This window comes from Limanda limanda, chromosome 15 (assembly GCF_963576545.1).
Source record: "Limanda limanda chromosome 15, fLimLim1.1, whole genome shotgun sequence".
Lineage (NCBI taxonomy): Eukaryota > Metazoa > Chordata > Actinopteri > Pleuronectiformes > Pleuronectidae > Limanda > Limanda limanda.
The window spans coordinates 9582303-9606861 of NC_083650.1; the positions used below are offsets into that span (position 1 = coordinate 9582303).

At 41.4% G+C, this 24559-nt stretch overlaps 1 protein-coding gene across 1 annotated transcript in view; it reads left to right on the forward strand.

The window, feature by feature from the left end:
* Positions 1–24559, forward strand: part of lrmda (leucine rich melanocyte differentiation associated) — a 206216-nt gene that overhangs the window by 2274 nt on the left and 179383 nt on the right. The window lies entirely within an intron of this gene.

Sequence of the window (24559 nt, forward strand, 5' to 3'; positions counted from 1 at the left end):
AGTGAAGGGATCAGCTTTACGTTATAGCTTGTGTGTTTGTAAATGTGCTACAGTGGTTGTTATTTAGATTATTAGAAGCACTGTTAAGTTAGTGGGCTGCTCTTGGTTATTAGATCCAAGTCAAATTGCATTTGAAGGCATATATATAATATGAAACTACATAAACTTGTGAGAACACTTAAAATCTATATATTCAGAGTAATATTTTTTGATAATTTTTTTTAGCTCAGTGCTACTGCGAGCTACTGCATGCTCTCACTATGGTCCATAATGTTTTTAGCATCCTCAAAGTTTCAGCTGCATATATTGCATGCGATGCAGTTCACGCTCTCAAGAAACAACTTTTCTGCCACTCTTCACTCTTCACCCTTACTACTGAGATAGTTTCTGTCTTTCCATTGTATTTGTACCTTGGTCTGAACGACCTTGTATTTGTATTGGGTCCTCTATGAATAGAGGGCCCAAAATAAAATCAGTCAATGGATAATTTAACCAGCATCTGTGTATGTGGAACTGCTGAAAGTGAAGTAGCCTGACAATGTTTACCATCAGTAATGGAGACAGAGTGTATGAGTTTTCAGTTTTTATTAAAGTCATGCTGCCGTCTGAGGCACATTATTTCCTCATGCATGCAGCGGTTATGATCTCATAGCAATCATTTGCAAAAGGACTTGTTCAAATACAAAACCGGATTTTTGAAAACCAGATTTGGGGGAGTTACTCAAAACGTTAAATAAAGTAAATGTTGGGGGTGAGGTCCTGAGTGACCATCAAACAATAGGTTGTAAATACTTGAGGCCTACAAGGCCCAGCTGAAACCAGTTCAACCAGTTTCAGTCTTAATTCACACCTTCTCTAGACAGCCTGGAGCCTCGCCTTGGTGGGGGAAGCATGTCCTGAACCCCCACTGTGCCCCCCCTCCAGCAGGCCCTGGTGGGGAGATGTTGCAGGCCGCTCTGCAAAAACCTAAATGAGACTCTGAAACGCCCACTGAGGTCGAATCCCCGCCCACTAAGGACGGGACCCTGACATTCTCATTGGATGAGAGCCAACTGAACCCTATGACCGCTTCCTGAGGAAGCAGGAAGTCCTCAGGTGGTATAAGAGTGCTGAGGTCCCAGAAATCTCTCTCTTTCCTCCGATGCTGACGTTCCCATCAGGCCCTTTCGGGTCTGTCCAGAGGTTCCAGCAACTTAAGGAGGGAACTGCTTTTCTCTTAACCTCTCTCTCACCAGTTAACCCAGCAACTTAAGGAGGCAACTAACTTCTTTCTCTCTTTCCTCCGATGCTGACGTCGCCACTAGACCCCCCCCCCGGGGGTCTTCATAGTCGACCCAGTAAGCTAATGGAGACGATAAGACGTTTGTTTTATTCATTTCAATTCATTTCAGTCATTCATTCTTTTATCTTAGTTGACGTTTTTATTTTGAAAAGGACTTTTCCTGTTTTAACTTTGAAAGACCAAACAGGAAATTGCTCGCTGGACGATCTCAGACTGTTTCCTTTTCCACACGGACTTTACTTTTATGCTTTCTCCACACGATCTACAACGGCTACAAGCAGCCGAACGTCCCTGTGAGGCAGCACGATCTCCGCTGCTGCAGAAGAAGACGAAACCTCATCTCGCCACGGAGCACGACGGATCAGCTCCGGCCCAGCTGCGGTGCTCACGAGAGCCCGCCTGAGAAACTTCAAGCGATTCACTGAACCTCCGGGGATTCGCGCCAAGGCGCATGCAACCCACGAAATCACGGTCACAGTAAGAGGCTTATGTTGTCTGGGCAGATGTTAGTTTTAATATGTAGCGTGTTGATTTAATACTTGAGTGTATTTTGTTGATGGAACTTCCGTGTTCCATTGTTTTAGCCGGCCACTACTCCGAGCCGCTACTTCCGGTTTCTGGTTTGATCGCAATGTTTTGTGTTGCAAGTAAATAGGGCCGCGAGAAGCGCCTCCGCCCGCACTGTTAACGTCTGTGTGAGTCTGCAGTGATTTCACCGATCAGAACCTCGGCCCACAACGCTCGCTTGAGGGCTGAGGGGTGAATCCCTGTTAACTCATCTCAGGCGTATTTTTAAGAGCTTCTTTGAACTCTCCTTACATGTTTTCTCTCTCTCTCTCTCTCTCCTTCTAAACCGACCTATACACACTTCTGACCTGTATTTATAATACAGGTCATGTCACATAGTTAAATCTATGCTTAGAGAGGCTGAACACATCTGGAAACCATTCGGCCCCTAAAGCCAAGCAGAGATAAGAATTCTCTTTGTCTAAAATTTCCTTTGTGTAATTCATGTGACGACCACCAGTGTGCGCTCCGGCCACATGGTGTCATTAACATAGACTCCATCTTGAATAACGCAAGTTAACCCACCATTTTGAGTCTATTATTGCCACGCCTCCGCTCTCTCTCTCCTCCCATCCTGGCTCTAAATTTAATAACGGCTCCGCCATCTTGTTTTGTAGTCAATCCGCCATTTTGAGAGTTTTTAGGCCTTGATTCCACGAATCATGATCGGCCTCCATCTTAGATGTGATGTCACTACGCGTCATCGCCACGCCCCTTCTTTTTCTCTCTCTCTCGCACACACACACACACACACACACACACACACACACACACACATTGATAGACACAGACAGATACACACACACAGAGACACATAGATGGACCAGAGGTTACATGCGTGTTCTAAATTGTGATGAGCTGCTGTTGTTATCTTTGAAATATGGGAGTTTGTTAAAATGATAAATCATTAAATAACACTAACTTTATTTCACACACACACACACAGACACACACACACAGAGAGACACTTTGACACAGACACACACACACAGACAGACATACATAGGTAGACCGCAGGTTGTCCATGTATTTTCTGAATTGTGATAAGTGCTGCTGCTGTGTTTATCTTTGAAATATCGGAGCTTGTTAAAATGATAAATCATTAAATAACATTATAACTTTATTTCCCCTTTTTAATAAATACTTTTGTAATTAAAGTATCTGTAGTCTGTGATTATTTGTGCATATGTATGTGATTGCAGCTGGATTATGATTGCCTGTGCTCGAACTTAGAAGCCTTCACTGTTAAGTAATCGTTAATATTAAAATATTGACATTATTAATTTGACATTTATCATTATGAGACTGATAATTATAGCTTGACATCGTTGGTCCCTGGGAAACCAGGGTGGTGCCCCCCTTTCTCAATTATTAATATAGATAGTATTATTCTTAAATTGATAATTTTATTGTTTTGACTAATTATTTTCATTATTCTTGGTTGATAACCTTATCATTGTTAATTGATAGCTTGTACTTTCTAATTGATAATTCCTATTTTCTCATTAGTGGTTTTATTGTTATTTGATTACTGATCATCTTCAATTAATAATTTAATTATTTTTGATAGATAGATAATTTTTATTTTAATAATCATATTTCATGATTATTAATAATTAGCCAACGTCAAGTCTACTCCTATTGCACAACATAAACAATGACATGAACATCTTGTTTGCCGTTAGCTGCACTATAACAGGAATATGCAGCTAACGGTTACCTTTTGAGTCAGTGTCCAAATCTGGGTTTACATGAAGTGAAGTTTTGGATCTGCGCCTGAGTAAATCTTTATTCTTTACACAAGATGTTATCCACGAGATCATAACTGCAGTATGCATGCTACAATACCCTTGGACAGCCTAACAGTCAATGTGTTGGTGTTAGCCCAGAGGAAGCCTTGTTTGGTCTGGCAAACCGCTTTATGGGAACTGACTGGAACAACCCTTATGTGTGTTGGTTTCGGGGAGATCAAGGCCAGCATTATGATCCTCGCCCTTGAACCTGTCACATTAAGGACTTGATGTTTAGAATCAAATATTTATGATCAAGATCGTACTAATTTATTATTAATTTTCACTTCGGCTAATCTCACATGTCAGATATCGTTACTGAACTTCAAAGGGTGGCATGGGCAGGGAAGCGGTGCAGAAGTAATGAGGTGGTGCTCGAACCATTTGGGGCTCAAATCCGCGGACTATTGATTGATGGTTTGCTAGTGGGCCGAGTGATCTGTTACACAGCGCTTCATCTTTTTCTCCTCTATAGACTCTGCGTTTAAATTTAAATGGTACACATTGACATCCTGTATGCCGGGTTATTATCAGACATGTCTTGAGGTAGTTTTCCTTTATTGTAAATGTTTCATACATTCATCTCCTGCTGACTTTCAAACTTTCACATGTTCTATATCCGTAGTAATATATTGAGCCTGATTCCCAGGAGTGAGTTGTCTTGGCAACATTACCTCCCACTGTAAGTTGTCTTAGCTCTGTATCTTGACCTATAAAGTACACATCACTGACCTGCTAGTGTGGTTACGTAACAATTTCCACCGTATACATACATGCACTCCATCCACCATCTGTTACCACTGGTTTGTGAGGGCGCTCACATGACAACACCCAAAGGTCATGGCTGGGTGAGTCTGTGAAACCCAATAAGCAGCTCAACATGTGATAATGCTACATGCTAACTAAGGCCTAGCAACCCCTCAGAGTAGTGTTGATCCCCGTAAGAATGCACCTGACAGACTCACAGCTGAGAACTGAAAATCCTTTTCCTGTAAAGAGTTGTTTTCCTGCCAATGAACTCTGGTACTGATGTGTCTGTGTGTCCCTGTTTTAGTTGATATTGAGCGGACACAATCATTTAGTAAATTGCCCCTTTGCGATCGATAACACCAGCATATTTAATCAGCCACGGCTTATGATAGGTAACATTCAGGTAAAGTCACACTTTCAGCCCTGGAGCAAAGAAGTGAATCATTCGCAGATCAAATACTGTAAGTTTGATAATGTTGATTTGTTGACACAGTAATTTACTAACAAAAATACTTTATTGAAAGTAATATGAATTCTATAAAAAATTACTTAAATATTGCCCTTATTGAACTGTTATGCTGTTTAAGATCCCATCATTCATCCCGAATTCTATCCAGTCTCATATCCCCTCAATCCTTTCATGGATATTTCATCTTCAGCGTTTATATATGTAGAGGCTTTGCTGCCCATCACTTGACATTACACGTCAGAAATTGGAGACGTGTATTGACACCGTGACCCCGTTTCAGTGTCAGCTCAAGCGAACCAGTTGTAAACAGATGCACATGTTAGTGAATCTCGGTGGACTGCCTTCAGCATCGAGCACTCCTCTGTGCTGCTTGAGTCACATCGAGTGGGAGACATTGCCGGAATGTGCTGTAGCTAATATGCTTATTCCTGTCAGCTCAATTGACAACACTCATCCAGCAACCTGACAATGAGTCACAATGAGAAGCAAGATACTGGCATCACCTTTTAACTGAGTCCTGTGCGCGTTTTTTTTAGTTGTTTTTTCGTGTGTGTTGCACGTAGGTTTTATGTTTGTGTGTATACTCGCGCGTGTTTGTGCATCTGTCTCTGTGAGCATAACTGTGAGTGGCTGGGCAGGTAATGGCAGGATGAAATAATGGTAGCTGGCTGTCACACCCACACCTCTCCCTCCGTGTGCTGCGGTGTCAGCCTGTCTCATCAATGTGTTGAGACGTGTGGCTCACAGCGAGACTTGTGTCTCAGGACGGGCTCGGGTGGCATTGTGTTGTCCACTTTGTTCCAGGTCAGGTGTGTACACAATGCGGCGAGTGGGCATGTGCTGTGTTGACATGGCGCTCCGCTGTGGCTGGGGTGCCTGCATCTGTTACACGCAGCACTATCACCTGTGGACACATGAGGTTTGAGGAGGACGCATGTCACAGGAAGAGTCTCTTTCTTCTGACATCTTGAGAAAACAAATCACGTCTGTGCAATGCCAGCATTCGTGAAACCTCAGGCCAGAGATGAAAGAGAAGCCTGCACTTTCTGCACAATGTTTTTAACGTGTGAGTGTGTACTGCGCATGTGATATGAGAATACTTATTAAAACAGCTGTGACATATTTTGTTGGTCATTCTAGTTGATAGTATTTTCTGTGTGTACATGTTATTTCAGAAGCTTTAAATTAACTCAAAAATATAAACTCTTACAATACGTTTTGCACATTTCAACTCTATCATTTTAGTTTGTGTAAGTGCTCTAACGTGAGTATTATAAGTATTATATTATAAGTATGAAATGTCTTATGGAGTTTAAACTGATCTTGTGATGTGTTTTTGTTATTTGACTTCAACTTTATATTCACTGCATAGTCACTCGAGAACAAAAAGGAATTTGTTGATGAACTGAACTGGTAATTTGACAGTAAATCAGTTTTGTAAAATAGTGTCATGTCAAATCCTGTATGGGATTATCTAAGTTATTTTTAGTGTCACGGCTTCAGAAAGTGACACTAAACATGTAAAATTTCAGACATTGGATTCATTTGTTGACCAAACCTGAGTCGTATCCAGTGCTGCTCACTATATGAAACAAGACCAATGAAACACTGACATGACTGAGTTCTGAATATCAGATTTTTCTGTAACAAATGAATTCCTGACACTAAGAAAGCCTCCATATTGGACGTCAGCAATGCAGATGAACCTCAGCTACCTGTGTGTGTGGGTGTGTGTGTGTGCAGTATGTGTGTGTCTGTGTATAGTGGTATGCACTCACCCGGGCTATGTTGGTGATGGCAGGCGTTTTGCATTTTAATGACAAATCAAGTATGCTAACTCGCGTTTAAAAAACGAAAGTGCTCTAAATGTCGCCCAGCTGTCAAAATGAGATGCAAGTCGTCTGATGAAAAGAGAACAAAGAAGACAAAGTAGGGAGGCCTGGTACACTGAGAAATGAAATAAAACCGTGTATGGCCTGTCAGCTGTGTCGTTTTATATTCATATCTAAAGAACATTATAGTATTACTCCGGTGCTCATGCCTCACTCATCTGTCTCTCTTAATTCATCACAGGCAGCGCTCTGTCTTTCAAGTCGCTGTATGTCAACACAGGAAGGGGCCTGCTAATTGACAAATGAGTGTCACAGACATCAAGTGCTCCTCTTTTCATGAGATAGGTAGACTCTGGTTGTTTGATGGTGAGGAAAGCAAGGAGGGGGTGGGGGGGCTGGCTGGCTCTGTTATTGGCAGAAGCCCAGTAAGAGGCATTAGACTGGTCCTAGAATGAGAAGTGACAACGGGAAGAGAGCCTGTCATTGTCTTGCCTAAGTGTTCAATCTGCAGAGATGCCGGTATGCAGATAAAGTGTCAGTTAGGAGGAGAGGATATGAAACATTGGCAGTATGAAGTCCTCAAATCACTTAACTGGAAGCATAGTGTGTGTGTGTGGGGGGGGTCTGGTAATAGTGGTGGTGTACTCTGCTCTGCTAAGGAAATATATTCCATATCCGATCTATCAGGCCTGTTATGGCCGATATACTCAGATAACCTGATCTGTGTCTCATAAATTAAGGAGGATGCAGAGCTCTCCCAGTCCTAAGTGATTTAAACCAGAGGGATGAGAGGGACATGGTCTGGCAGGAAATAACTTATTCATATCAAGGACATTGATATTTGGTATCATCCTGTGGTATTGGGGGGAAAAAACCCAGCTGCTTTAATTTTCACTGGGATGCTTTCTTTAAATGATGCACTACTCCAGGGAAAGCGACGGAATGACAGAGAACGAAGGTTGTTATCTTTAATGCCCGGCTCGTCTTCATCGCCCATCTCCTCAATTTGAGGTTATATCCGAATTTGATTTCATGAGATTGCGGGAAACTCTTCTCACTTTCGAGGACTGTTAAAACACTGCAGGCAGAGAGTTGTTGATTCCTATAATGTAGTAAAGAATAAATTTGTGGTATGTGATTACTTTCATAATTTAGATGGTTTTCTATTTTGGACAGTTTACACCAAACCGGCTGATACAAATTGGTATCTGCGTTTATCTTTGCTGAATAAACAAAATTTCATGGAATAAAACATTTAAAAAAGATGTGTATATTTACTTATTTACTTGACTTTTACTTTTTTTTCAAGTTCTCTAAATTTGCTTTTGTTTGTGATTTCTTTTTCTTTATAATTATTTATAGTGATGGCACACTCACATAAAATATTAAGGCTGAATTACATTTCTGTCTTTATAGGGATTTGATAACAACACCCTAGGAATCATTGTGAAATTATTCTAGTATATTGACCAATATATCGGTATTGGAATTCTTTTACTCCTTTTAATCCATATTGGTTGTTTTCCAGTTTGGACAGTTCTAGTTGTATTTTTTGAAAAGAGTTCAAAAGGTTTGATGAAAACCTCTGGCTGCATGGAGTTAATTAAGACAAACATCTTCATTGTCACTCAAAGCCAAAAATCTTTCTCCTTTTTTTTTTCAGGTAGATGACTGAGAGCACAACTTGCAGCCAAACCACAATAATGTGGCCTTCATTATGCCTTGAATCTTCCAATGGGCCATTGTTTTTATTATCTGTTTCCAGCAGTGTATCTTCACTGAAGCCAAATTTGCTTTAATATGAATTTGCCTGAAGGGCAGATGATGTTTTCAGATGAACTGCATAACTTCTCTTCATATCCTCACAAAAGGATCTCATCCAATCTGGTGCATGTGCCCTAGCGATGTCAGAATTGGCCAAAAATTACGTTTGATTATTCCCTTGTAAAAACACATTCAAATATCTTTTTTTGTGCCTTATATCCACAAAAGTTCAAACCAGTACAATGAGAGGTATGACTAAATTATGGTGTAAAATATGAGTCAAGACTTGACTGTTTGGTTGGAGTCCTGAACATCAGGCTGTTCTTATTTGATTACATATTTTCAAATGTGCCCTCAGGTTGTTAGTTATGAAATAATAACCTTTAGTTTAAATAACTTGAATGAAACTTTATCTTCAGATTCCAATTTTTTTCTACCACTGACCAACATCAATAGTAGTTTGACTTGTGGGGGGTAATGAAATGAATGAATTTGTTTTGTGTAAAAACTCTATAGCAGACTTGGGCTGTGAAGTATCTGCTGTTAGTACTTGAACTGTTATGGTACTGGTACCTGGGATCTGGTACTGGTACACAACGCTAACTTATCTTTTTCTAAGGTTGCTGTGGTTTCACTCATGGATATACATGATATGCATATATCTATATAACTTCTGCTGGCTTGTTTTAGGAAGTTGTGGGTATAAACTCTCCAGAGACACTGCACATCGATACATGATGTTGCCTACAGCATTGCAGACATATGCAACAGTGAGTTCTATATTTATTCTCTCAAGAGACTGCTGTCGAGTCCGATCGATTAAAGGGACTCTCACCTTTGTTGCATTTTTACACTTTTTTTGGATAAGGTTAAATTGGTATTAATAAGGTAATGACACTCTAAAATGCAAGACGGACCCACCAGGAGTAAAAACAAACAATTATTTCACTCTCATAATATTTAGTGAAAACTTCAACCAATAAAATTCTTCGGACCGAAGGACCTTATTGGCCGACAGACCTGTCTGTTTGCCTCATGGACATGCAGGTTTTCCGTCTGCTTCTTGTGGCGCATTCGGGCCCGCGTCATCAAGGCGCGTCCTCAACTAGAGGGTTTGTTTTGATTCCACGGCAGACAGTAGCGAGTAGCGACCGTAGCAACTGACGATGGCAGACCAAAGTGGTCCACGGCGTACTGAAACAGCCGCTCCCAGGGGGAAAAACAAAAGTTTAGCGGAGAAGGTCACAATTGCTTTGGTAAACAAAAACTCACGTGCGTGCGCGGAGGCAGTAGGTTGTAAGTCTGCTTGTAAATAAAGTTTCTTCAAAAAAATAAAAACACCGGGATGGTTGTAAGTCTGCTTGTGTAAATAAAGTTTCTTAAATAAAACACCGCGGATGGGAAAGAGGGGGTGGGGCATTGGAGGAAGGCGGGATGATTTGAATGTGCTGTAATTCTCAAATGCAACAAAGGTGAGAGTCCCTTTAACTGGACAGACTTTTGTCTATTTGCAGATAGTCACTTAAATGGACGTATTCACTGGATTGGCCAAATACAAAATCAGCAGTTTATGAATTTTACAGTGATGGTCTGAAGATGTGATTGTGAAACGATGCTGAGGCCGCTTCTCTGTTTTTTCAACTTCCTCTGTTGTTTGAAAATGTGTGTGCAACATCCTGGCAAGTATGAATTTGTCTTATTAGTGGATGGGGGCTGGGCGCAGTTATACGCATGGGACAGTAACAAAAATGTCTTTCTCTCTATTTAGGATTGTAAACAAATTCAGGATAAAAAGCCAACAGTCTGTTAATCCATCTAGACCTTCCAACTTCTTTTCCTTTAAAGTGGGTTGCAAATATACACATTTATCTTTAAATCAGGCTAAAATTTTTTTTTAAACTTGTGGGCACCGTAGTTTTTAGCAAATTATACAAAAACAGACATAAACAGTGTGCTTATTGGGGACTATTTTTATCAGTGGATTACTACAGACTGTATTCGGTGCTCTGGTGGGTATTTAAAGCAGCAGGACAAAGGTGGAATTGACTCAAAACAAACTACAGTGCCCAGATTAATCAAGTTTTTTTAGACAACTTGCAATAAAAGAAGATTTCAAGCCTTATCCTGCGAACAGCCGAGCAGTTTCTTTTGCCATGTACCGTAAAGATCTGTATCTTTCTGATAAAACATATCTAAAGCAGCCTGAACCATTTGTTGATCACTGGGAGGAGCTGCCTTCATTCTTCTCGACCGTCCCACACTCCTCTCTCTCCTTCAATCTGGATCCATCCTGTGGTTTCGGATTCTGAATGGAATGGAACATCTTTATTTTCCTTTTGTTCACATTATATATACTGGGCAGTGATGCCATTCCTTTTATGACTGCGTCACATTTTTTATAGTATATCCCAAGACGGATGGCGTGCCACTGACACGGAGATTTACAGGCCTTCAGCTTGCAGTGGCAGAGCATTAGAAGGGTCCTGCTGACATCTAGCCAACACTTTTGGAGGAGGAGAATAAAAGCTGACATTTTATTGGCTTTAGGAGAAAAAGAGAGAGAGGGGAAGAGTTGGGGCAGGAGAGAGGAAGGGAGAGAGGGAAGAAAGTAAAAGAGATTCTGTTTCTCTACTTTATATTTTTCTGCCAGCTGTCATGGGGACCCTGCTAAAAAGAGGGGATTTATTGGGTATTATTTAGAAACTTGTCAGTGGTAATGACTACAGCTATGATTTCAATTATCACCCACTAAATATAGCTTAATTTACTGCCGTGCGAGCCATAATGAGCCACCCTGACATCGTCTTTTCAAAAATTCAATACCGTACTATTTTAATATTTTATGTTGACCACCGATTTAATTTTCCTCCCCGGTGCTTGGCATGTGGCAAGGTCCCACTCCCTCATGCGCAGTTGGATAGTCGGAGCTATTGAGTTCAAAGCTGTCCCAGGGATATATTTTTTTTTCCATTGACAGAAATCCAATTAGTTTTAGTACACAGTCTGGCTGAATAAAAAGGGTCTTAAAATCTACAATATGTTTCCTTAGCGTTTTAGCAGAGTGCAAAGCCAGTGATGGATCTTTATGATTTGACCTGATGGGGCCCAAGTGGACATACTCCCTTTTCTATTTTGGCAAGTGAAAAACAAACTGTCCATATGTCTAACTCATTGTGACAGGCAGGGCAGAGTCTTTTGATATCGCGTAAACATCCACTGTACAGTGTGTCGTGCGCCGGCTCAGATCTTGACTCTCGTACATATTTAAACACCTTTTAAATACTTTACAACTACTACACAAATTCTGCTGAAACGCCATGTAAATATGAGAGGGGGGGGGGGGGGGGGAGAGTCTGATGTATAATTAATTAGTGACATGTTTAGTAAGTATATGGTAAAGCAGCTTCCTTGTCTTCAGTCTTTCAATCTTCAACTTAAAGCACATAACATGAAGCCGTTTAGGAGAACCGCCAGTGATTAGGACCTTTCTGTGTGAGCGGTTTGTTATGTTTAAAAGAAGAAAAGAGGGAAAACTTGTGTTTGAATCACAGCCCATGCCTCTTTAAGCTCATAACTCCAGCTCTGTTTATGTCCACCCCATCACGCTTACCCATCTCCCGGATTGATGATGTAAGCAACTGGAAGGCATGGAACATATTAGGACAGAGCATGGAGAGGAGCAGCCATACTTCTACTTCCCCTGGCCGAGTCCCAAATGGAAAAAGAAAGGTTTGGAGCCTGTTTTGGAAGAGGAACAAAGAAGTTTCCTTTGGTATAGTCTGGGCAGTTTTGGTCGCTTCATGGCTTTCAATCTCCCACAGTCTTTCCTAGAAGGCCCGGGGGTGAAAAGTGAAGACAGATACATGGTTGTGTTCATGCCAAGATTTGAGAGGATGATTGCAGTTTTTGCCATGTTTTGAATTTAAGAAGAGGATTTTTTTCTTTCGGGAGACTTCATGATAAATGTTGTCAGTAAATGAATAAATTCTATGACCATAAAAAGCACTTGGAAGCTGTTATTAGAGGTAGCAGCTCTTCCAGGCCTTTGATTGCTTAAAGAATTTGTTGCTAAATTTTGGTGAGGACGAGTGTGTAATAGCTTTTAACCCCCTGTGATTTGAGTCAGGTTTAATCATAGTTTGCCACTCGTGAAGTCATGAACTACTGTTACACACAGGTCATCTTATGTGCTTTCTCTGCGATTTCAGGCTCCTAAAAGCGTTCACGGGTGAATCCTCTTCTTTTTTTTGTAACCCCCTTGCACTCCTGTCCAAACCATCTCTGGCCCTGGACAGCTGTGCCACATTCTCAACACAGCTGTAAGTCATTTCCTGTTTCCATTTCGGATAAACGTACTCACATCTTTCACAGCTTTCACTTATAAAAACCACCGACTGTCCTTCCAGGCCGCCAAACCCTGAGAACGTGATATCGATCAAACAGGGAGATATATACAGGAGATAACGGACCGTGTGCTCTCACCTGGATGCACTCCCGTTCTTTCCTCAATAACTTTAACTTGTTTAGAGTCTTTATTTACTTGTTCCATTTGCAAAGCACGGAGAATAAGTTTAGAAAGCTGTACTTGGGAATGTGCTCAGAAATCAAGGGTAAGCGATGGCCTTTTTTTTTTTTTTTGGCTCCATCTGACATCCATCAGCATGGAAATATGTTTTAATGGTCAGGCAGGCTGCAAGACATCAGTAGACTGTTGCCTCACTTTTCCACCCAGGGACGCATTGAGATAAGAAACAGTGACGGCATGTTTCATGTTCGTGCTGCTGACACGTCTGTGCTGGAAAACTACAAGGAACAACCCTTCCATTTTGGGGCCAGCAGTCTGTGTTGTACAGTGTTCTTGTTCTCTGTTTTCCCTCATAAAACGCCGTCTATCCATTAGGATAAATGCATTGACTCCCATCATAGTGGCTCCGCTGTGAGCGGCTGACTGCACCATTAGCTGACAGTATGATTATGTAGACAACAGACCAAACACTCTTCTGATCTTCTCTGTCTGTCCAGACGTTTGGTGATATTTAAGAGTTTCTCCCCAATGGTAATGGTGAGATAGCTTTTGTACCGGGGGCACTGTAGAGTTTCTTTATTTCTCTCCTTCTGTCTGGTTCACGGGCCCCTGGGTCCTCCAAAGCTCTGAACATGTCTGTACTCAGATGTTTCAAAAACACCGAGCAGCAGAGGAAGAGGAGGAGAAGGAGGAGGCAGAGGAGGAGGAGGAAGGAGAAGGGATAAAGGAGAGACGAAGGGGAAATGGGAGGAGGGTACGGAATCCTCACAGGGACCAAGTGTAGATGTACATGCAGACCAGGCAGAGAGGCCCAACAGGGTCTGAGCGCCTGTGATCTGAGGGCCGTTTGTGTGTCAGTCAGATCAAAGTCTTTCGAGGAGAAGGAGAAATCCCTTTACCTTCTCCGACTATGGCAACCCTTATTGGCAGCTAGGTCAAAGGAGTGGAATGATAACAGAGGGCTTCAGTGAGACACTTCAACTTGGAGATGGTTTTTATAGTTTTTGTTTCACCTCAAATAACATACACATTAATCCGAAGACGTTTTTTGTGCAGCTTTAGACTTGTTGTTTTTGTACAGTGTTAATAATAATATAATATTACATTTGACAATTTATTGTCAGTACCACATTTCGTTTGACAGTTTTAATCAGATACATAAATATGTCTTGAAAGAAACAGCCGTTGCTATGGAGTCTGCTGCATTGAATTTGCTGATGTATTTGTTACAAGACAAATGTAGAAGGAGATTAATTCAAACAAATATTTTACCTGTAGTTTGTGTTTTCACACATCAGAAGGTAGCTTTAGTCTCTTCCTGCAAAACAAGATCCTTAGCTCAGAATATGGAAGTGAAACTCCAACAAATTATATAAAATATATAGCCTTCTTAAAATCTCTGTTAAAAACAGAAGGAACAAAAGTGACCCTAATTATGCTGCTTTTTTTGTACCAATAAATGTATCAATAAAACCTGTAACTCACTAGCAGTGCAATACCCTTATATTATTATTATTTTCAGATGTGGTGTCTTTAGTTACACACAGCTGTTGTCTGAGGCTGCATAAATACTTGTCTTCTCTGCATATTGTGACTTCTTATCTCAATATATTGTATGAAATAAATAAACATTTAATTAGCAGGTGACAGTGTTGATACACATTCACCTTGCAGTCAGGCGGTTTTCTTAATTTCCCCGTGACAACTGCTGGCTTTGTTTGCAATGATATCATTAATCCCGTTTCCCTCACGCAGCCTGACCTGGAACAGCATGGTTGCTGTTTTCTTTACACACATTTATGGCTGTTCTTGAGCACTTACTGTATCTTTATGACCTGTTGTAATGATTCCAGAGCGGTTTGAACAGGGGACATGTGTTATTATCAGTTTGAGCTTATCAGCTAAACACCCACCCCCCCCCCCACCCCCCGCCGGTCTTAATTGGCTTCTGCTGAGGCTCTATGACAGTTTAAGTCGTTAAATGCAGCCAAATGGTTAAATACTTCCAATTAACGCTACATATTAATTTGTTGCGTGAACTTTTACAAATGTGCAGCGGTGGCCCTCTGGGGCTACAGCAAGGCAGGGGTGCGAGCAGGAATCCTCTGAACCAAGTTGAACATAGAGTAAACTCATATATATATATACACACAGGTATTCCTTTCACGGAGCGCCAGACAGTCCGTCACTCATACTCACCCCTTCACGCTGGGAACATGTAGTGAGTGTATCCTTCCATGGGCCCGGCTGTTTAAATTAATTATTAGTTTTATAGCGAACCCCGAGGCATTGCACAGGCAGCTAATCCCTGTAGATGGCTAATCCGACCCGGCGTTACACAAAATCAATGCTGGTCTTTGGTGTTGGCATGCCATCAGGGCACGGGGACACATGTCAGACAGGCCTCCTGATTTTTTCATGAGGCGTGTGTTTGAAGTGGTGGAGCCACCGGAGGATGCTCCTGGTACCCAGAATTGAAAAGAATATCCGGAAGCGAGAAAAACCTTGTATGACCAAATTTATCTTGGGGGGGGCCGGGGGACCTGGGGGCGGGTGCTGGTGATGCAAGTGTTTGGTTGCGGCTGCATTATTTGAACTGAAAATAGATGAGATCCAGCAGAATTTATGTGGGCAGAAAATATATATTTTGGGGATTACAGTAGCTGTAATAATAATAGGGCTAATAAATAAAAATAGTAACTGAGTATTTTTGGAGCATAGCTTTCTGCAGGCTCTCAAAAGTCTAAAATCCAATGATCTGAATATTACTTTATTATATATTTAATATAGTGTTGTGATACAGCAACTAGTGATCAGTGCATGGTCAGGCATATAAAATAAATCATTCCCACTGGACAGTGTGCTCAACGAAATACAACATGTTAGTTGTTTAAATGTCGAGTTTGTAATGAACCTCCAAGACGCAGTGGCCTTTCCTCATTTCTGCTCCTTAGGAGTCTTTAAAGCAGCAATTTTGTCTTTGCTTCTCAAGAGAACAAAGATGTTATCAATATGTAAACATTTGACCCATTTCCCTAGCATATTAAAAAACAAAAATCGGAATTGATAAAATCCAAAGGTCCTGAAAAGTCTTAAATCTAAAACCTGCAGAAACTCTGATAACACCCCCACAGGATACGGTGTCTCTCCATCTCACGGTGCTAACTCGTATTTGCCGATAACCATCTTCAGGATGTTGGATGGGCAGTGACTGTTATATGAGAACCACCAGTGACCTTCTTGCAACCTCTGTGATGATGGATGTGTGTGTTGGATGAGTGTCCTGCTGTCATCAAGGATTTGAGGGGATTTTGTTTTGCACTGACTGACTGCAGATCAAGTAGTCGGTGAGTTATGTCATGCCTGCTATTTTCGTGGGTTCGGTGTCTGAGGATCAGCGCAAGTCGGGTCCTGCTGTAAACATCAAGCTATGCTATTTGGTGGGTAATTTGATGAAAGGCAGGAGTTGGAGGAGTCATTTTGAAAATGTCAATTTGTGTCTTTTTAGTAATAAATCTTGTTCTGTCTTCTCTCTTTTTTTTGGACCGAAGATGAGAACATCCTATTTCGTCTTGGTAATGATACAGACAGTCTGTGTTTTGAGATCAGTTTAAAATCTTGTCAGATTTGATACAGTGTCAAAATTGAAACCACCATCCATTTTCTTTGTCAGGGTTTAATACAATTCAGAAGAAAAATATGAATATTTCTCATTTCACAGTCTCATTTCATATTCCCAGCTGTCTGTCAGTAATTGGTGCAGAGAGAGAGAGGATCTGACCCAGTCCCCTACTTTTTCTGCACCTCTCATTCTGCCTATTAGTTTTGGATTACCAGCTTTCTCTCTCCCTCACTGAGACTGGCAGCTGAAGATAATAGCTTTCATAATGTGCGGAGTTTCATTCCAAGCTCTTCTGTGTTTCTCTTTATGAGAGAACAAAAAATGTCAAGCCCAGTCAGTCTATTCATTTCCTCTATTGGGAGATTAATGAGAGGAACAGGGCTGTCTCAAGCCTTTTTGTGACAGGCTTCAAAGTCCCCTGTGCAGGAGGACTTGTGTCTGTTCGTCGGCGAAGTTCACACAGGCTGTCTTTCACTCGCGTTTACACTGTGATACTTGATTAGGGAGGAAAGCACATGATCAAAAGTATATGCTACAATTAGCCCTACGTTTGTCGCCTGTTTTCTTTTAAACGCAGATGAAGTGAACATCTGAAAACTAAATCTTGCTTGTGAGTCGGACTTCATGAAGTGAGATCTTTGTGGTTCGACAGTGGCTCTGGTGGGGGGGGGGGCACTAATGAGGAAATGACGTGGACAGAAATATCTTGTGTCTAGTCATGGGACCTGTGGGTTTCACCGTTAGTTCCCCTTCCTTATCTAGCACACAAGGAAACATTTTGTTTTCTGGTAAATTCAATATTCCAACCTGTCTATAACTCAGGCCTAGGAAACCAATCTAGGTATTATTCCAAAATGGAATGAAATAACCCCATAACTATAAATCAAACATGATATGAAATCTGAAATTGAAATTGAACTTTCACAGCTGTTCTGCTGCTGCTCCAACCCCATGCAGTCTATGAAATACCAGTAAAGACCCGGTGACAGTAAAAACCGTGCCAGTTTCTTATCATATGACTGAATCCACAAACAGAATCAATCACTTTTTATTTACCTAAAAATAACTGGAAGTTGCCACCAGGATGCCGCTTGTTTTTCTTAAGCGGAAACAGTCGATTAGATGATGTTAGCTTAATGGCGAGTTTGGTCACTTTTCCAAAGATGAGTGCTATAGTCCAAAAACAATTATTGGGTATAAACCTTGCTACATTACGAGTGATGACATTGCTATGAGCTGCTGGCAAAGGGTGTGATGAAGCTCTAGTTGTTAAGAAATTGAGAAAAGTTTGTATATTTGACGTTGCTGTGCTCGTTGCGTGCCTCAGCTAGGCTGCTTCACGTGGGTAGCTGGTGACTCAGCAGATTTGAAGTGTAAGACAGCTGCTATGTGCAAAGTAGACTGACAGTCTTACCTTTGTTAGTTAGTTTGATACCTACAAAAACTTATTTGTCTGGTTAACTTGAAGTTTCAAAGCGTCCTCTGCTGGATCACATTATGTTATCGGTATTAATGTTTTTTCCACATTCAAGCTGATGTTTGAATTGGTATATAAAACGTGTCAGCCCTATTTCTGGCCTAAGCATGTCACTAAAAAAGAAAACAAAACAAACTCTTACAGATGAATTACTTAACCAGTACTTACTTCTCTATTCTTGTTGAACCAAATGGTGACTAACCCAAACTCAAATGGGAAACGGTCTTTTTAGTGGTAAAGATAAAAACAAAGCACGGATGTTTCATCATGACTGTGCAAAGTTCAGAGGAGAAAGTAAAAGAAGAATTTGTGGAAAACTTTTCTTTTCTTGCAGTACACAGCCGGCAGAGTGGTGTTTTTTGCTTTTACATGGCTTTGATTACAGGTTTTGAGAGAGAGGAGACATTTCTTGTGCTTTATGGCTCTCTCTGCCAGCTTGGCAGCAGCACTAGCATTTAAATGCCCATTAACAACCTTTTAACTGTCAAGATCTTTTGAAATATGGATATTTGCCTTCCTCGCTGCATCAGAGCCACCAAAATTACTTTTAATAGCAAAAGTGTTGGTATTAATATGTTCCTTCATGAGCCGCTAGCTAGCCTCGTGTCATTCCAGTGTAAAGGAGTTTGCCAGTGATGTCTGATTAGGAGTGCATGGGGGAGATTAATAGATGTTTCTTCCCCTCATTTGTTATCACTCTTTTAGTGCATTGAGTGACTACAGCGTGTGATAAATAGAGGGAAGCTTCTGCATTTCCTGAGTGTGACACTATCTATCTACTCGTCAGCCCAGCGCCGTGTTGATGCGATGTCTCCTCTGACAGCACATCCAAAGTCAGCTGCCTGGTCCTGTGCAATTTCCAGCGGCAGAGGGGAAGGTGTTTGGGATCTGCATTTTAATCCTGGCCTGTTTAATGTTTGCCCCCTGACAATCTGGGCCAGACATCATTTTAATGGTATGTACAGTGATAAAGCCAATAAAATGTCAGAATGATTGATAATCTGAGCATTATAGCAATATGACTTTCCAGTTCTCCTCTGCGCTCCAATGATGGTTTCCAAATTGAATTCTTTGTGTGCATGCACGCGTTGGCAGGCGTGCACATCCACACTGCGTGCATGTGTGCGTCGTCGCTAATCCGAAGGTGAGAAGAAAACACAAGAAATCTTGTTAGTTTCTAGTGAATCGCTTTTTAGTGCTTAAGCAATGCATTATTTCCAAAGTAACAAACCGTATCGGCTGAATAGATTATCTCAGAACTTTTGGTCTGCTTACTGTATTCGTCTGGAAAATATGGATTGGAGTGGGAGCAATTACGAGGGAGATTACCATATTTCTTCTGTTAAATAAATTATATGAAATCTTTGCTCTCTCCTGTCAGGAGTTGTGAATGCATGAACCAGGCCTCTGAGGCCGGTGTGTGTTTCGTGTCAAAGCTCCGACTCTTGTCTCCTGGGGAGGGATGGGAGGTGGGGGAGAGGATGTCGTTCATATCTCTTGACTTATGAACTTGTCAAAACACAGGTGGACATTGACACACCGCAGGCGCATGGTTAAGCAATCAAACGCTACAGTTGCATTTTGTCATAATCCTTCGATCTTCATCCAATATGGAAATTCTCAGTAACATTACAACAGTCATCTTCCCACTGGTGCCGTTTTCCGCCATTTACACATAACCTTCTTTTCATAAGTCACAAGCTCGCCTCTGTCCTTATGGATGAGATCAAATAGCTCTGGTTCATTGATTTACTGCTGACTATTTGCGAACCAATAGCAGTGGGTTGGAGATTGACTGCACATGTCGGCCTGTAGTGCAGTCGCTGTCTCCGAGGACCTATGAAACAGCTTCTTTTATCTTCAGCAGAGTCAGAGCGGTGCTGCCTCTGACTGGCAGTCATAGAAAGCTCTTTGTTTTATGTAAATGGTGATTGATGACACGTCTGGCACAGCCTGCAGTTTTTGACAAAAAGTATTGATGGCTGCTCTCAGTAAAGTGTTAGTCCAGGTGACAGAGCAATCCATTTCAAGATGAATGAGGGAGGGAGACAGACAGAGAGAGAGAGGGGGGAGAAAGAGAGAGAGAGAGACTGAAACAGGAAGTCATCAGCACTTTCAGGAGAGAGTTACGTATGTGTAACTCTATTTCTGTGATCCCAGGCATTCAAGTGAAACACACATACATACACTGCTATCTTGGGTTTGTTAATGTTGGTTAAAATAATTTTGTCTCAGTGTTCAACCATGGTACTGCACGACCAACTACATTGTGAGCACTGGCTACACTGACATACAATAATATAATAATACATAAATATGTAATAAATATACAAACAAAGACTGAAAAGCACATTTTTTATTTTTTTTCAAACTTTGGTATTTGACAAACTTCTTAATTTTGCATGATATGTAAAATATAGGAGCAGAATAGATGATAATAAAATGTGATTGCAGCACTGAGGGACGTGAAGCTGTTATTAGGTCATTTTGTGGAATAATAATGATGCAGGTATTTTGCTTTGATACATTTTTAAATAACAAGCTTGGAGATGATAATCGACACTTTAAATATTTTTTATTTTTACAAAAGTGCCAAATGCTTTGACGTAGATGTCTGCAACATTTGAATAAAAATAAAGAATATAGGTTGATTTGAATGTCTACCATATATTGAAAGATAAATCAACTCTTGTATTACTCTGGATTCCCAGTCCTAATGCCTTTTATGCTGATGTGTAACCCCCTGCAAATGTAAGGCCCTTTGTGAACGTGAGCATTAAATGTAAAAGCTCTCATGCTTTGTCAAAATATATCTGACTGTCAGTTAAGGCTTATTTGCTGCCCGTGGGACTCACAGCATTTACAGCCACTGGATTTGTTTGAGTTAGATAATGATCCACAGGGGCAACTCCACCGCCTGTACTCCATCTCCTCTCTGACTTTCGGATGATGAATGTGAATTTACATTTGGACTATGTGCTTTTACACTCCACAGTAATGTAATTTCACTAATGGAGCCACTATCAAAGAGAAGTTTACTTTTGGATCTGAGCGGGAAGGAATGCTCACATCGAGGCCGAGGACATGAAGCCAGAAGCTGTGGATAGCAGACAACTCTGCTAAAAACAAGTCTGCATATGTGAGGAGAGTCTAAAACAGAAAACGGCTCCGAAACGGACCTGGTGCTGACGTGTGTCTGACAGAACCAGATTTAACAGATGCTTCAAGGGGACCTTAACCCATGAAATCACGCTGTCCTGCATCCAGAGCCCCACCCTCTAACTGCTGTATAAATAGATTCTCGTGACAGGGTAATTCATCTCTGGCCATGAAAACATCAGCTTTAAAAAGACAGCTCGCTGAGACCCCGCGCTTGTTAGGGGCCAGATCAGCAGCCCAGATGCCTGGGATGTAAACTCATGAAGAGAAGATTAATTTATCTGTCATCCCTGACTTTGACAGTTGTTGTAAATTTTGACTCTGGCCTCTGCACACGGAAGGAAGGAGGGGAGGGGGAGGTGGGGGGAAGAAATGCGAGAGACACGTAGAGATGTGGAGAGGAGTGTGAAGAGGGAGGATGGCATTAGCGAGGGAGTGCATGCGTCAAACAATTCAAACGTACGATATCGACAAGACAAACTCAGTCCGTCTCTGGCGGCGGGCACCTGGATTACATCTACAGCCCCCCCCCCTCTTCAGATAATGCGTTTGGAAACCTATTGTTCGGGGAATGTTTGGCAGGGATTTCAGACAACCTTCGGCTAAAAGCACGCCTTCCTCTTCACCGATTTTTTTTTTCTCTCTCCCCCCCCAAACTGCCTCTTTTCAAGATGGTGGCCACATAAGGCACACTGGAAAAATGAGTAGTGGTGGTGTCAGGGAAGCCATTTGGGGTCTGATTGATGGTAGCAGGCGAACCACAGCGGCCATGTTCTCTGATCTCCCCGTGTGCGAGCCATGCCTGGCGCTCGCTGGGAAACGGGAGAAGTTTTTTTTTTTTTCAAAGTTAATGCCACTGCTAGACGCATCGCATTAGATTTATCATCATATCTGTGTCAGTGTTTCAGAAAATAGATGATGAATTGGGACGCGTGAAATGTTTTTTATCATTTGAGAAGATGATGAGCTGGACCCGTGAAGGAAACTGGAAAGGAAAGTAACGATGCGATCATTATAATCTTGGACACTGTGGCCCAGATAATCTACTGTCTTTATTTTTTTGACTTCAAATAATATTAGGAATGAGTGGATTAATAAACTATGGTTTTAGGGTTTTACATTCATGTCAAGGTTTGCCGATGTAGGATGAATTATTTACAGGATAAAGCCCAAAACACATAATTGCATGTTTTGTGCTTCGTGCAGCGTTGCAGAATACCAACGGACTGTTTTTAAACTTTTGTCTCCAACCGCTTTCCCACATATTTTGATGCTAGCAAATCTGGCCTGGTTTAGGGATTTATAGAGCTACAGATGTAGATGTAGTTATGTCCTTTAGCGGTGATACAAGCCTGGTGCTGTCAATAAAGAGCCTCCCCCCCCTGGGCTTTGGGTCCGCAAAAGAATTACGATGTCTGCCTCTTGATTTCATTTGACCCATCTCTCTTTCCGTAGCCCTGCCATGACTGTCACTTATTCGCGGCAGCCGTCCTTTCAACTGACGTGCACCCATTACACAAGAATCGTTTATATTCTCTGAGCATTTTAGGAGAGTTCGCTTTGAAATAGTTCACCTCCCGATTGGATTTATTGTGTTTCTGATTGGCGCAAGTTCATACGTAGACTCTGGCGTTAAAGCAAATAGGTTGAATTTGGGTTTATAAGTTATCAACGCCTCCTTATACGTCTGATAGGACCTTGGGGAAGTGACAAATATAGCCCGGAAGATCTTGAGCTTTTATTGTGGATTAGCATGCTAATAGGCTTTCGAGTTGATTTGACAGAGCTCGCTTCCCCCTGGAGAGGGACGGCCTCGAGCCAGGGAGAGGGGTTCTGTATGGGGGTAAGCAGCGGAAAGGAGGAGGGGGAGAGGCAGGAGAAAAGGGAAAGCGGGTTTAAAAAAAAAAAGAAGAAGAAGAAGTAAAGGCGGGTAGAGCGGGGGCGTTGTTGTGGTGGAGGTTTTGGCACGGGGGGGTGGATGTGGAAGATATTACCAATTAGCATGTGGAAGAAAAAAGGTTCTGACAGGAGCGGTAACCCAGTCATTATAAATATAGTGACTTAACGGTTTCTCCCCCGCCCCCCCTTTTGTTTCTCAGACCCCACAGCTGTGGACTTAAGAACTCTTTTCACCTAAAAGGAAATCAAAAGATAATCCCAAGTTTGATGTCGGAGAGAAACTTTGAGTCGGAGGGGAAAAGGGGGTCACCGGCGTATAGGCCAACGGGTTTAAGCTGTAAACCCCTCACAAAAGGTTCTGACAGAGCCAGTTCCTCCCAATCTCTCTCGAGTGTATTTGGAAACTTCTGAGCACCTTCTCCGTGCATGACTAAACCCACGGAAGAATAGACAGATAAGGGAACTCACCGGCTTAAAAAGCAAAAAAGTTTAATTTCCCCGTGAAAACAAATATCTGGTGTCAATCGGTGAGGCGGAATCGAATCCTCTCCGCTGCTCCGTGTTTGAACAAAATTCCCTTTCGATGATGCAAATTGCTTCCTGCTCGTGACTGACACTCTTTCCTCATAGTTTAGTCAACATCTATTGTTGGTATTGTTGGAGTGTTTTGGCATCTTTTTCCAAGAGGATAATGAAATTAACTGGAGATTTGTCTGGATAAACTGGGAAAGGCTTGACTCAGCTCTTATTTTAGAGTTGCCATACAGAGGTGTTCTTGAGAACTGGTTGAGGCAGGAGTCTGTGGTAGAAGTGAAGTGGGAGAGACTTTGCTGTGCTGTACATTTTCATTGTCTCCCATTGACAAAGATGAGGGAGACAAAGGAGCCCATCAGCCATTTAACCCATGGATAATCTTGCAGGGTTAAAAGATTTTCCATTTGTATTGTTTGTATCTCAAAGGCTGGTAAAATATTAACATTTACCCAATAGGAATCCTCCCTTATACTGGTTTAACTGTATATGTGATTCTTATGACTGAGTTTCTTTTATTCCAAACTTTACATACTTAAGCTGGAAGGATATGGTATTTTTGGGGCAGATAATCATATTACAGAGTAAAAATGTACCTAATTTAAATGATTCATTTTGCAGTGATGCCTTATATGTCAGTATGAAACTTTTACGACAACTAAATGTGATTGAGTTCATTATAAATAACCTAAATAAAAAAAACATTACAAGCAAATAAACATATCGTTTTATTATGTAAAATGTAAATATAAATGCACATCTTCATTGCATTGCTGATTCTGTAAAATAAGAGTTTTTATGTCTTCAAACATATATGCAGATACTGATTTCTCTGTAAAATGCTCATATCAGCAGATATGCATTGGCCCAACTGATACATCTGTCCGGTTCT